Source organism: Diachasmimorpha longicaudata, chromosome 1 (genome assembly GCF_034640455.1).
Source record: "Diachasmimorpha longicaudata isolate KC_UGA_2023 chromosome 1, iyDiaLong2, whole genome shotgun sequence".
NCBI classification, from domain to species: domain Eukaryota; kingdom Metazoa; phylum Arthropoda; class Insecta; order Hymenoptera; family Braconidae; genus Diachasmimorpha; species Diachasmimorpha longicaudata.
This window is the reverse complement of record NC_087225.1, coordinates 1,554,503-1,566,549: the sequence shown is the minus strand read 5'-3', so window position 1 is coordinate 1,566,549 and position 12,047 is coordinate 1,554,503. Positions and strand designations below refer to the sequence as shown.

At 37.8% G+C, this 12,047-nt stretch overlaps 5 non-coding genes across 5 annotated transcripts; all 5 read right to left on the bottom strand.

Moving 5' to 3' along the window:
- Nucleotides 1-7,301: 7,301 nt before the first annotated feature.
- On the bottom strand, nt 7,302-7,420 carry LOC135169957 (5S ribosomal RNA). Its single transcript, XR_010300284.1, has one exon. It is a non-coding gene; the product is annotated as a 5S ribosomal RNA (ribosomal RNA).
- A 349-nt stretch (nt 7,421-7,769) lies between these two features.
- On the bottom strand, nt 7,770-7,888 carry LOC135169956 (5S ribosomal RNA). The gene has a single exon (XR_010300283.1). It is a non-coding gene; the product is annotated as a 5S ribosomal RNA (ribosomal RNA).
- Nucleotides 7,889-8,765: 877 nt separating this feature from the next.
- Nucleotides 8,766-8,884, bottom strand: LOC135169950 (5S ribosomal RNA). Its single transcript, XR_010300282.1, has one exon. It is a non-coding gene; the product is annotated as a 5S ribosomal RNA (ribosomal RNA).
- A 356-nt stretch (nt 8,885-9,240) lies between these two features.
- Nucleotides 9,241-9,359, bottom strand: LOC135169944 (5S ribosomal RNA). The gene has a single exon (XR_010300281.1). It is a non-coding gene; the product is annotated as a 5S ribosomal RNA (ribosomal RNA).
- Nucleotides 9,360-10,080: 721 nt separating this feature from the next.
- Nucleotides 10,081-10,199, bottom strand: LOC135170017 (5S ribosomal RNA). The gene has a single exon (XR_010300303.1). It is a non-coding gene; the product is annotated as a 5S ribosomal RNA (ribosomal RNA).
- Nucleotides 10,200-12,047: the final 1,848 nt, after the last annotated feature.

Sequence of the window (12,047 nt, the reverse complement as noted above, 5' to 3'; positions counted from 1 at the left end):
TTTTATTTGGTATTATTTTTATACTCGTTGGCTTGGATAATTCTTTTCATTTTGAATTTTCGACCAACTTCTGAGGTAATTCAATAAAATAATATTTTCAATACAAGTGCGAGGGGGTAGTAACGAGTGTGAAATTGGGGGCCCGAGGTGAAGCCGGTTTTGTTAGTGATTTTACGTTCAGGTCGTGGCGAACTGTGTCATTTGTCGTTTACTAGTAAACAAAATAAGTTTACAAGTTTTTACTTTTCGTTGACAAGTAAACAAATCCATGACGAGATGGAGATCGAGACAGTTCGCCTGTCAACGCGGGCGAGCCCGCAACTAGCATCCTCCATCGATTATTGATTCATTTCAATAGAATTCCGTTTGCGTTCATCTTGATTAGTATTTTCTTAATCAACTCTACGATATGTGAGCATTATTCTGAATTGAGAATTATTTTAATTCTAAAGTTATTTCGATACTCCCACACACTTGTAAAATATTTACTACAGTATTGCTAGGTATATGGGCAATAAACTGTAATATACAGTTAACTATGATTACTATAACAAATATTAAAAATTGGCCGAGTAACCCGTAATTAAAGTAATTTTATTGATTTAGTTTATTGCTTCAATGGAGTGGACAACGTTGGGTCCATGATCGGCACCGATATTGGCCGGATATGACTGAAGCTTAATGTTACGAGGTTATGTCCCAATGAGCGGCAAATAGTCGGCCGATCATCGGCCAACTTGGTGCCGACCTCAGCCCAATGCGTGGCCGTTGTGTACGCCCTTATATCAGACACTAACTAGTTACCGTTGAGTTGGCGTGGGCCTACACCTCAATCAGCGGCAGAGGATTGGCCGATCATCGGCCAACTCGGTGCCGAATTCGGCCCAATGAGTGGCCGTTGTGCACGACCTTACATAAGACATTCACTAATTAGTATTTCCATCATCTTCTACTTCTCTCCACGCCTAAATATATTCTCAAAACGTGACGGTTGAATTTTTTTTCTCGGCGTTCTGTTTGTAGAATCATAACACTCCATAAATTTTCTCCTGATTAAGATCACGAGATTGAACAGACGATTTCTGATCTTCCGCTCAAGGAATATATACATCTATTTCCAACTCATCTCAATATTAGTAATTACATACAGAGATGATTGCTGTTCAATGTTTTCTTATCCATGCGTACAGAAAATGAATGATACGGGATATTCAAGAGACGTCTGAAGAGTTTGCCTCCTGCCAAGATAATACCTCAAGGAGGTTGAGGGACAAGTAACTTCCCACGGTGCGCACATACCCTTAGATAAGTTTTCCCGCAGGTTCGAGGACGAAACCCATGATGTCCCATCACTTGAGATAATAACACCTGACGGGCGCAAAGGATCACGCGTGCCTGGTAAAACCGGCCTTCTCTCTCATCCTCGTCCTCTCCACTTTCTCTTTCCCTTCCTCATGCTTCCAACCATATACTGAGCAATGTGGATGGTAGAGAGGGCCAAGTGATGTCCCCCGGACATGTGTGCCTCCATAAACACTGGGATTTGTTGTGGAACGCGCGCGCGGCCAGACGATGACACAGCATTAACCGCATTTAGACGATACATGGGGCAAGTGAGCGAGCATACTGCATTCAGGAACCACCCACCTCAGGAAAAATGTCTGGTTGACGTTATGGAAAACCCTGAGAGAATCCATTGACTCCAAAGAATGACATTCTACATGGAAAACCGTGAATACATGAAGCCGGGGCATAACGGGATACAAAATTCACTCGTTCCATCTCGTCATGGACATCGTCAACACTGCATTCGTCATGTGTTTAGAGGAACATCTGGTCCTGTGTCGCCAAAGGTGTCCGATACCTCAAGTATGTTTATAGGATAGTCCTGGTGATCCAGGTACACAGAGTCCCCTCCGTTTCGATACCAAGGAAAAGATCTCTCTTGTCAATCCGGAAAAAATTTCGCCCACAATTCCCTACCCGCACTTGCCTCGACACTAACTTATATAGGATCAAGATATAAAGGGACAAGGTTTGTTTATTTGAAAAAAGTAAGTAAATTTATTTCAAATAGTATACAGTTAAATTGATAAAAACGTTAAGGAAGAAGAGTATCCTCTCGCGCCACCGGTCAAGTCACAACTAACTTTATACAGCTTTTCCAAACCCGAAAACGCACGGTTTTTCCTTCTTTTTTTTAAACACTAATTTTCTCCCTGAGTCTTCATCAATACAAGGTCCGTCCTGAGGACGACAGCACATAGCCGGACAAGGCCACCGTTATGGAGCACAGAAAATCCTCAAAAACCCGAAACATGGCCGTAATAAAACTGTCATGTCCCGCACACACGCCTCCTTTTTCTCGCATTTCTTGTGTTAAACACAAACACATAAATTACATTGAAAACTTAGCGTCTGAATAAATCTTAACATTCACTAGTGTCATATGCTCTCTCACACGTGCGCGAATATCCGAAAGAACAAAACACTCACTCTTCACTCATTTCATCTATCCCTCACTGATATCTAACTCCAGATACTTATAACGCATGCGCTGGATTCGTTTTCCGGCAATGAAAAAATCCTTCATCACTGGGCCGGATGAGAGCGACCCCAAAGACATCCGCTCTCTCTCCCTAAATATTATATGATTTCTTAGCCAAATAAAATAGTCACAGAAAACGTGACGTGAAATTTTTAATTAATAATAATCTTATCATGAGGGCAAAAAAATTTCAATGCAAAAAATTGATGACAGACTTCACTAATTTTTCTATTTCCTGCAGTTCCTTTGTCAATGTCCGCCCAGGGGCGTAAATACGACGACGATCAAGAACGATCATCGTTGAAGTTACAATAATTACCTGTGAACGCCTCCTCCAGAGTATCGTGTAGCTCGTTGAGCAACTTTTCTTCGAGCCCTCATGATATGGGACATGTAGACAAACTAACTCCTCTATTTATTTCTGGAGTTGCTCGTGTGTCACGAAAGTGATCATTTGCGATAAAAAAACGAGAAAAAACTATAAATTCAATGTCACAGATCAGAGATGAAGGTACAGATTTTCTCTAATTAAAGAATTCAATACCTATGAGGCGATTACCTCAGAATCGGATAGACTGTTAACATATCCTTTCTGTAGCCAGCAATATTTCTGATACAAGATGGAGGATTAGTCGGCTTTTAATCCATTTTTAAACAATCTAATCTAATACAACGATTTTTTAGACTTAAGTCGACTTATCAACTACTGGGACATGATATCTAACTATATTTTCATATGAATTTTAACGGATATAATTTATAACATTTTTATTTAACATGGATAACACATCGTCCCATTTTCTTGAAAAAATACAAATTTTGTAATTGATATAAGATCGTGTACTAAGCGAAGAGTCACATTATTTATTGCTGCACCGAGAGGAAAATCCGAGAATTTTTATAGTGTGATTCCGGTAACAATTACTGTACTGCTTTACAATATCGGCGCAAACTGGAGGTCTGAGAAAAATTACTATGCCATCTAGGAAAATTTCTTTATTACATTTAGCTCCAACGAATATCTATTTCATCTAAGCTCGTTAAAAAAAAAGATTCCATTGAACTCATTCAATAATATTACCCCATTTTTTTCCAGTATGCATCTCACATGAATGAGAACAAATCTGAGACTATCAGGGCTAAAGGGCGGGTTTTGAATCCAAAATTTCCACGGCTTCTCAATGGAGTCATTGACATCACGTAATGATAAAAAATCACGTCAGATACATGAGAAGACGACGTATTGTCTTTAATACTAACATTAATAGATCACGTAACGTACACAAGAAGCTTTTCAGTCCTCACGAATCACATATCCGGTTATGGAATTCCTCACTACATCCATCGAATATCGATTGCCTAGGTTTCGTCAAGAAAGGGCGCGACGTGAGTCCTATTCCCAGTGGTTTCACCTTCACCTCTTCCGCTCTCCTTTTTATTATTCTCTTCTTCTGGTTTATTTTCATTTTCTGTTCTGTCTTGAACATAACGTGCGAAGTGAACAAATTGGTCGGTTTGGGCATCGAGTAACTGGCTCCACCCATTTCTGACAACGCAACTGGTTCTGTGGAACGAAAGGGAATAAATTATGTCACACCGACCGTTTAGAAAATCCGGTTGTCTTTTTCCTCAGTCTCGCGGATTCTCGGGTGTTTAGAAAAACTAGAACTAAACGGTACTGCCTCTCGCCTTTGAAGTGTTCAGCGAACTTCAGAAGAAACTGATGGCCGAATTACTCTCTGTCACCAATAGCCGACATCTTTTGACAGCTTCGCCCAGCTTTTATAATTAGAATCTAATAATTAGGTACTAAGGGACTTGAGTACAAAATGAACGATGCAAAGTACATCATTACAAATTTCCGAAATGCGAAAGGTTAATTCCTATTGAGAGTGCTTGATATGTGTGGACAAAAATGAATCATCCGTCTGTGGCTGTTTTCAGTCGATCTCAGTATGTTATAGTTTTTATAGTTTTTCTCCAAACAGTACCGAAATCTTTGGAATGGTTTTAATAAGTAGAAACAGAGAACAACCAGAACGGAATCAATGAACAAGGGCCTTTTGTCAAATGGGTCTAGAGTGTGAATTCTTTGGTCACTAAGAGTCAGTTGATCTGCAGACATCAAACGTGAAAGATATACCTTCTGCGTACGATAATAAAGAATAAAGTTGATAGTTAAATGGTTTTTATACTATTGAGACAATCCCTTTCCATATTTCAATAATTCCAATGAACAGTCGATAAAATGATGTTATCGAGAACGTAAAGATTCTGTTGATTTTCCATTCTAAGGTATAGAAATGAATGGAGTAACGGAGGAATTGATCTTTAATTTGGGGGGAATATTGTAAGGCCCTTGAAGCATCGTTTCCTCAAACACGGTCGGTACCGTCAACGCTAATCCTCCACGTCTCGATTGACGATGAAAAGATGGAATTGGGGTCAGTTGTGTGAGTTTTTAATTCACAATCGTATGCCCATAGGATCTTCTGAGCATTATTAGGAGAGGAGAAATTAATTTTAAGCTCATAGGATATATTGGAGGGCCACTGACGTGATCCTCATCCCCACACTGACCGCGCTACGCCATTCTCAACAGTTATATACTCATGTCCTATTATTCTAATTTAGTTTGCACCCCACTGCTATGACAGTTTGCGGTTAAAGTGGCTCCGAAGGCATTCCCACCGATTTTCTCCACAATTTCTGCGATATTGACTATGGTATAGTTGAGTAATTACCGATTCCTGAGAACAATAACCTCACCACTTCGGGATGGAGATGATAAAATTCGGCGAAATCAGATCTTTTCGTCAATCGCAAAGGATATTTCTACGGCTGTGGATATGAAGGGGAATAAAAATGTCACTGAAGAGATCAACCGACAAGTAGTGGGAATCTGAGGATGGTATTTCCATTTTTCACAGCTTTTTGATGTGAAACATCTATAGGCTCACTTGTAAACCGAATCGTTGGCATGGCGACGCTTGCCGTGGCGACGGGTCGCCACGCTATACTGATATATATATACTTTATATGTAGTAAAGTGTACGGTGTGGCTTCTCACTCAGTTCGGCGTTGTTCTTTACTACGGTACACATAACCTGCGTTTTATTTAATTTTTCATTTTAATTTTTGACAATAAAATATGTGTGATAGTGATAACTCAGAAGATCAAAGTGATCAACCTTGTGCAAAGAAAGTGAAACTACACTATGGCATACTATCAAGTCATCAGTAAGTAGATCGTATTTTTCAAGTCGCCATAAATGTAATTATTATATTTTTATATTTAATTAATTATATTCATATTAATCATATTAATAATTTATATAAATTATATTAATATTATCTTCAATTAATTATTATTGTAGTATACATTTCACCTAATAACAAAATGGATCATATAATTTCATTTTTACATAAAAGGTTATTTCCTTATAGTCAAACAGGTTCAATAATTTTTAAAACGAATAAATATAAACTACCATTAATTTTAGCTGGGGATTTTAATGTAAATTTTGCAAGAGCTGAATCAATGCCATTAATGACATTTCTTCAAAAAGAATTTCAATTGCAAATCAATAACAATCCAAGAGAATCTACTACCAAATATAGAACAACAATAGATGCTGTATTTGTGAGATATCTTGATGGTGTTTCATCCAATACTTTTGTAACGTACTTTAGTTATCATCGGCCAATCGTCACAGTAATACCGGCAGAGGAACAATCGAATATAACTATTACTGGAGTCACAGATGAAAATATTTAAATTGTGGCCACTTGATATTAATATCGAATTTTTATATCACATGTAAATAAATGTTTATTAAATGAAGTTACCATTTTCTGTAAGAAATTCGTAATACTTCATTTTTTCATTAGGCTATATTTAATTCCTGTAATAATATTATCTTTTATGTATATTACTTGTACACACACGATGTTTCACATCTGCCAGGCGTCCCATGACGGCTCATTTTTTTTTCTATTAAAAAATTATAGAGATGTGAAGTGCAACGATAGTGATCACACGAGAAGTTCATTCAGAATGAGTTGTCTTTAGTCTGGTTCATAATTAGATGGATGTCCACTTAACCGCGCCTCTTCGCTTGGGACTGCCGGCGCCATGCACGAATTTCGGGACCTACCGTGCTGACCAAGTCGATCTGACTGATGGAGACAGTAGAATCCCTGCATAATTGGCCGGTGCCATGAGCGACGTTTTCCATGGGTTCCGTCCAAAGAAGCCAAATGAGTGAAGTTGAGGCAGCCGACTCACAGTAATGCAAACCGGGAAAAGAAGATGTGGGAGACAAAACCAGGTGAAAGGTTCAGAGGCGCAAAATTTTAATTATAATATGAAAGTAAAATAATCCTTGCAATGATATAAATATAAAATGTAACATATAAACATGTGGAAGCGGTAGAAGGGGAAGTTGTGAACGATATATCATACGTGAACGCATCCGCCTCTTGTCCTTCTATATGTCAACTTGACGCTGTTGCGTATCATAATGCCGAAAAAGTCTTGCTAATCATCCCGTGAAGAGTTATGATGTTGAGTGATTATGAATTGTAAATTCTCTTCGACAAGTCCAATACACTGTTTATGAGAACAGTACAGATGAATCAAAACAAATGGTATACTGAATATGGGCCGAATTTTACTAAGGAATTACGTTAATATTGAAAAAATTATTTCGCATGATTATAGTTATATTTATTTGAAAAATAAAAAAGAAGGAGCCAACGGCACGTGGTGTTCCCAAGCGGTCACCCATCCAAGTACTAACCACGCTCAATGCTGCTTAGCTTCAGTGATCGGACGAGAACTGGCGTGTTCAGCGTGATATGGTCGTTGGCTGAGATGATTTTTAAAAAATGCCGTTTTAACGAATTATCATAGGCTCATCTATCAAATTCACAGAAAAATCTTGATCAGTAGACAAATTTATCCAAAGCTACATAATGTACTACTCTCACGAAAAAATGGTCTAACTAATAATTTCACGGAGCATTATCTACTTCTGTAATGGACAATTTTTAATGCTAATCAACAAGTTACAGTAACACCCATTACCAATGCAGAAAAAAGTCCCAGAAACAAATGTCATAAGGAATAGTGTTGAATCTTATGACTGAAGAATTATGGTACAATCAAACACATTAATGCGCATAACCGTTCTTATATTCAAAAAACAAAAAAAGAAAGAGCCAACGGCACGTGGTGTTCCCAAGCGGTCACCCATCCAAGTACTAACCACGCTCAATGCTGCTTAGCTTCAGTGATCGGACGAGAACTGGCGTGTTCAGCGTGATATGGTCGTTGGCTGAGAAAATTGAAAAAAAATGCCGTTTTAACGAATTATCATAGGCTCATCTATCAAATTCACACAAAAATCTTGATCAGTAGACAAATTTATCCACAGCTACATAATGTACTATTCTCACGAAAAAATGGTCTAACTAATAATTTCACGGAGCATTATCTACTTCTGTAATGGACAATTTCTAATGCTGATCAACAAGTTACAGTAACACCCTTTACCACTGCAGAAAAAAGCCCCAGAAACAAATATCATAAGGAATATTGTTGAATCTTATGTAGTATCGCGAATAATTATGGGGAAATCCCCATTGTAGAAATAATAGTATAGACAGATGTTTTTCGTAAGATAGTCTAGATCCATAAGTTATACGATAGTTTTAGCGTAGGTGCTATTTGTGGGGTTTCCCCACAAATAGACATAGATTGGTACAGGAATGCAAGCCTGCACCATAAATGCACTTGGACGGTCTGTGGGTTTATGAGGCCCATAGATGTGCCAGATGGAGATCGGTGCTGCCAGCGTGGTCCAGGGATGTTAGGACCACGTGACGTGATTAGGGCCCAGTCCAGGGTTGCAAAGAGGGACAGGGCCAGATTCGTGTTTGAGCAGTGTTAGAGGATAGACGTTAGACGTTAGACGTATTTTAGATAGACATAGAGTTAGACGTTTTTGGTATAAGCATTAAAGAGTGAATATTGTGTGAAGAATAGCCGATAGTGAATTTAGTATTAGAATCGTTTGTACACTTTTCATTGAAAATATACTGATTTATCTGTTAAAAAGTAACCCTACACTTATGACTGAAGAATTATGGCATAATCAAATACATTATTGCGCATAACCGTTCTTATATTTATTCAAAAAACAAAAAAAGAAGGAGCCAACGGCACGTGGTGTTCCCAAGCGGTCACCCATCCAAGTACTAACCACGCTCAATGCTGCTTAGCTTCAGTGATCGGACGAGAACTGGCGTGTTCAGCGTGATATGGTCGTTGGCTATAAAAATCAAGAAAAAAACATTCGATTTTAACGAATTATCATACGCTCATCTATCAAATTCACACAAAAATCTTGATCAGTCGACAAAATTATCCACAACTGCATAATGTAATATTATCATGAGAAAGTCGTCTGACTAATGATTTCACGGAGCATTATCCCTTCCTGTAATTGCCAATTTTTAATTCTGATCAACAAATTACAGTAACACTTTTTACCACAGCAGAAGAAATCCATAAAAACAAATGTCAGAAGGCATAGTGTTGAATCTTATAATTGAAGAATTATGGTACAATTAAACACATTATTGCGCATAACCGTTTTTATATTTATTCAAAAAACAAAAAAAGAAAGAGCCAACGGCACGTGGTGTTCCCAAGCGGTCACCCATCCAAGTACTAACCACGCTCAATGCTGCTTAGCTTCAGTGATCGGACGAGAACTGGCGTGTTCAGCGTGATATGGTCGTTGGCTGTGAAAATCAGGAAAAAAACATTCCATTTTAATGAATTATCATACGCTCCGCTATCAACTTCACACAAAAATCTTGATCAGTAGACAAATTTATCCAAAACTACATAATGTACTATTCTCACGAAAAAATGGTCTAACTCATAATTTCACGGAGCATTATCTACTTCTGTAATGGACAATTTCTAATGCTGATCAACAAGTTACAGTAACACCCTTTACCACTGCAGAAAAAAGGCCCAGAAACAAATGTCATAAGGTATATTGTTGAATCTTATGACTGAAGAATTATAGTACACGAGACCGAATGCGCGCCTCGCGCGCCCTATTTTGATTTCCCGCCTCAAACATATTGACCAATTAAGAGAAAGTCTTACACATGAAGTTAGTCGATGATTTCAGTGGTTAATTTAATTTATGTGCTTGTGCTTTCATAGACTGATGAAGGGCGATCACACCGTAAAAGAACGAATGTGAAAGTCGTTGGTATAAATATGATGAGAGAGGTAACTTGATTCACAATGGATGCTTTTACGAACACGAACGTTTTTGCCTTTCCGACTAAGGCGAAACTTCATTCATTTAATCGACCAATGGGAAAGACCTTACGCGATTTCGAGTCGGACGAACTTCATTTATGTGCTTCTGCTTTCATAAATAGGAATCAAAGACATTATTGCGCATCACCGTTCTTATATTTATTAAAAAAACAAAAAAAGAAAGAGCCAACGGCACGTGGTGTTCCCAAGCGGTCACCCATCCAAGTACTAACCACGCTCAATGCTGCTTAGCTTCAGTGATCGGACGAGAACTGGCGTGTTCAGCATGATATGGTCGTTGGTTGTAAAAATAAAATTTACAAGGTGCTAATGAAGAGATGTGCACTCATCTACTAAATCAAAATGGCAAGTCTTTGTCAGCAGACAAAATTTTAATAGAAAAAATGACACCAAAACTTAGTGTATATAACTTGTAGGATTCCGAAAAGGAGATTTGATGCATACATTTTTTCGTAACTTTCAGGATCATACTTACAAACACAAGAAAATCCAATCTCCTCAACAAACTGTTCTCAAATAACTTATTCTTTCTGTTAACTTCTTTAATTCTACTCGGAGAATGCTAGAACTCAAACTCTCTCACCAAAGGAAAAATCCATGATTTGTTGGTATGAGCCTGGATGCACCACGTTCAGTTCTATTTTATTGAGATTTCTCGCGAATATCCCATAGTCAGGCACTTCTACTTCTTTCTCTCTCTCAGACTCGCTTTATCTCTTGCTCTTCTTCTTCCGAGCGGCGTTGAACCTTCAACGCAACCTTTTCCGAAGTCGCCTTCGTAAAAAGTTTTATTTATAAAATGCTCTTTTGGGATATGGGTAAAGTAGACAAATGAATATAACAACACAATCAACTACTTTAACTTTATCACTTCATTATTGGCATGAGGAAGGCATGACTGACCTAGAGGACCGTTGTCCAGAGACTGAATTCTTACTATTTGAAAAACATTTAGTAAGGGTAAAGACAAGAGAACGTTTATGACTCCAGAGGACAGAGTTTCCTTTGAATACCACATGTGGTAAGGATTGCAACGCATTCAAGTTCGGAGCACAACAGATCATAAATTAGTCCTTTTCTGGAGACTCTTTCCAACACGTTATAAACCTTGTCGAGTGATTTTTGAAGATAAACAGAAGAGCTGTGTTCTAATTTTCCAACATTATCTTTGCCAAATATCCATTTACTTCAGAGAAGTATTTATTTGCGCACAATTGGGATTCTTTGGTCTAATCGCTCCCAAAGAGAACTGACATTTAAATTACGATAATCATGCTACTCTAGAGGATGAACATTTCGTACGTGACCTTGGAAGAACTCCATTAATAATTATTTAGTTTTTTTACATTTCTGATTTTCTTAGGGGAAGAATTTCGATGCATTACTTAATGTCCACAATGATTACAGCAAGGCAGGAATTAGTTGATAATCTAAGTAAGTTGAGCTGTTCGCAACTTTTTACGATGAAAAAGTTAGCAGGTGCAACTGACAAAAAATATACCAAATTTATCAGTAAACACATTTAGTAGTAAATTAGCAATCTTAGTAAACTGAAGCTGGAATTTACGAACATAAATCGTATTAGGACATGCGGGAAAAATGTACAATAGTGCGTGTAACATTATTCACGGTGTAAATATCCCATTATACGAGCTACATCACTTTGAACTGATAAAAAAAAATTATTGCAACAAAAGTTTTCAGTAAAACTTGAAATTAGACCATTTTCTTCCATGTTTATCACATTCTGTATTACGTTTTTGAAAATTCGTTGCTTATGCAATTTTTTTTGTTCGTAACAGTCTGATAAACGAATGTAACACAAAATATCGAAACCTTAAATTTAAATAATTGCAAGATTTTTATTCGGAAACAACTATTTTCAACATCGTAAATAATGGCTTTAGGCTCCTCTTCCCTTATTGTCCCGGAAAACAGTGGAGTATGCTAAACGAGAATAGACCACATGAAAACAGAGGAAAACCCATTCGAGAGAAAATGTCTCGTAGTTAACGTTCTAGGTGACTGACGAATGCCGCTAATGAGCGCTCCCGTAGGACAGATATAATGGAATCCCTCGGGTTAAGGTTTTCGGAGAATGGTTTACGGTATCGTAACGAACCCAACACC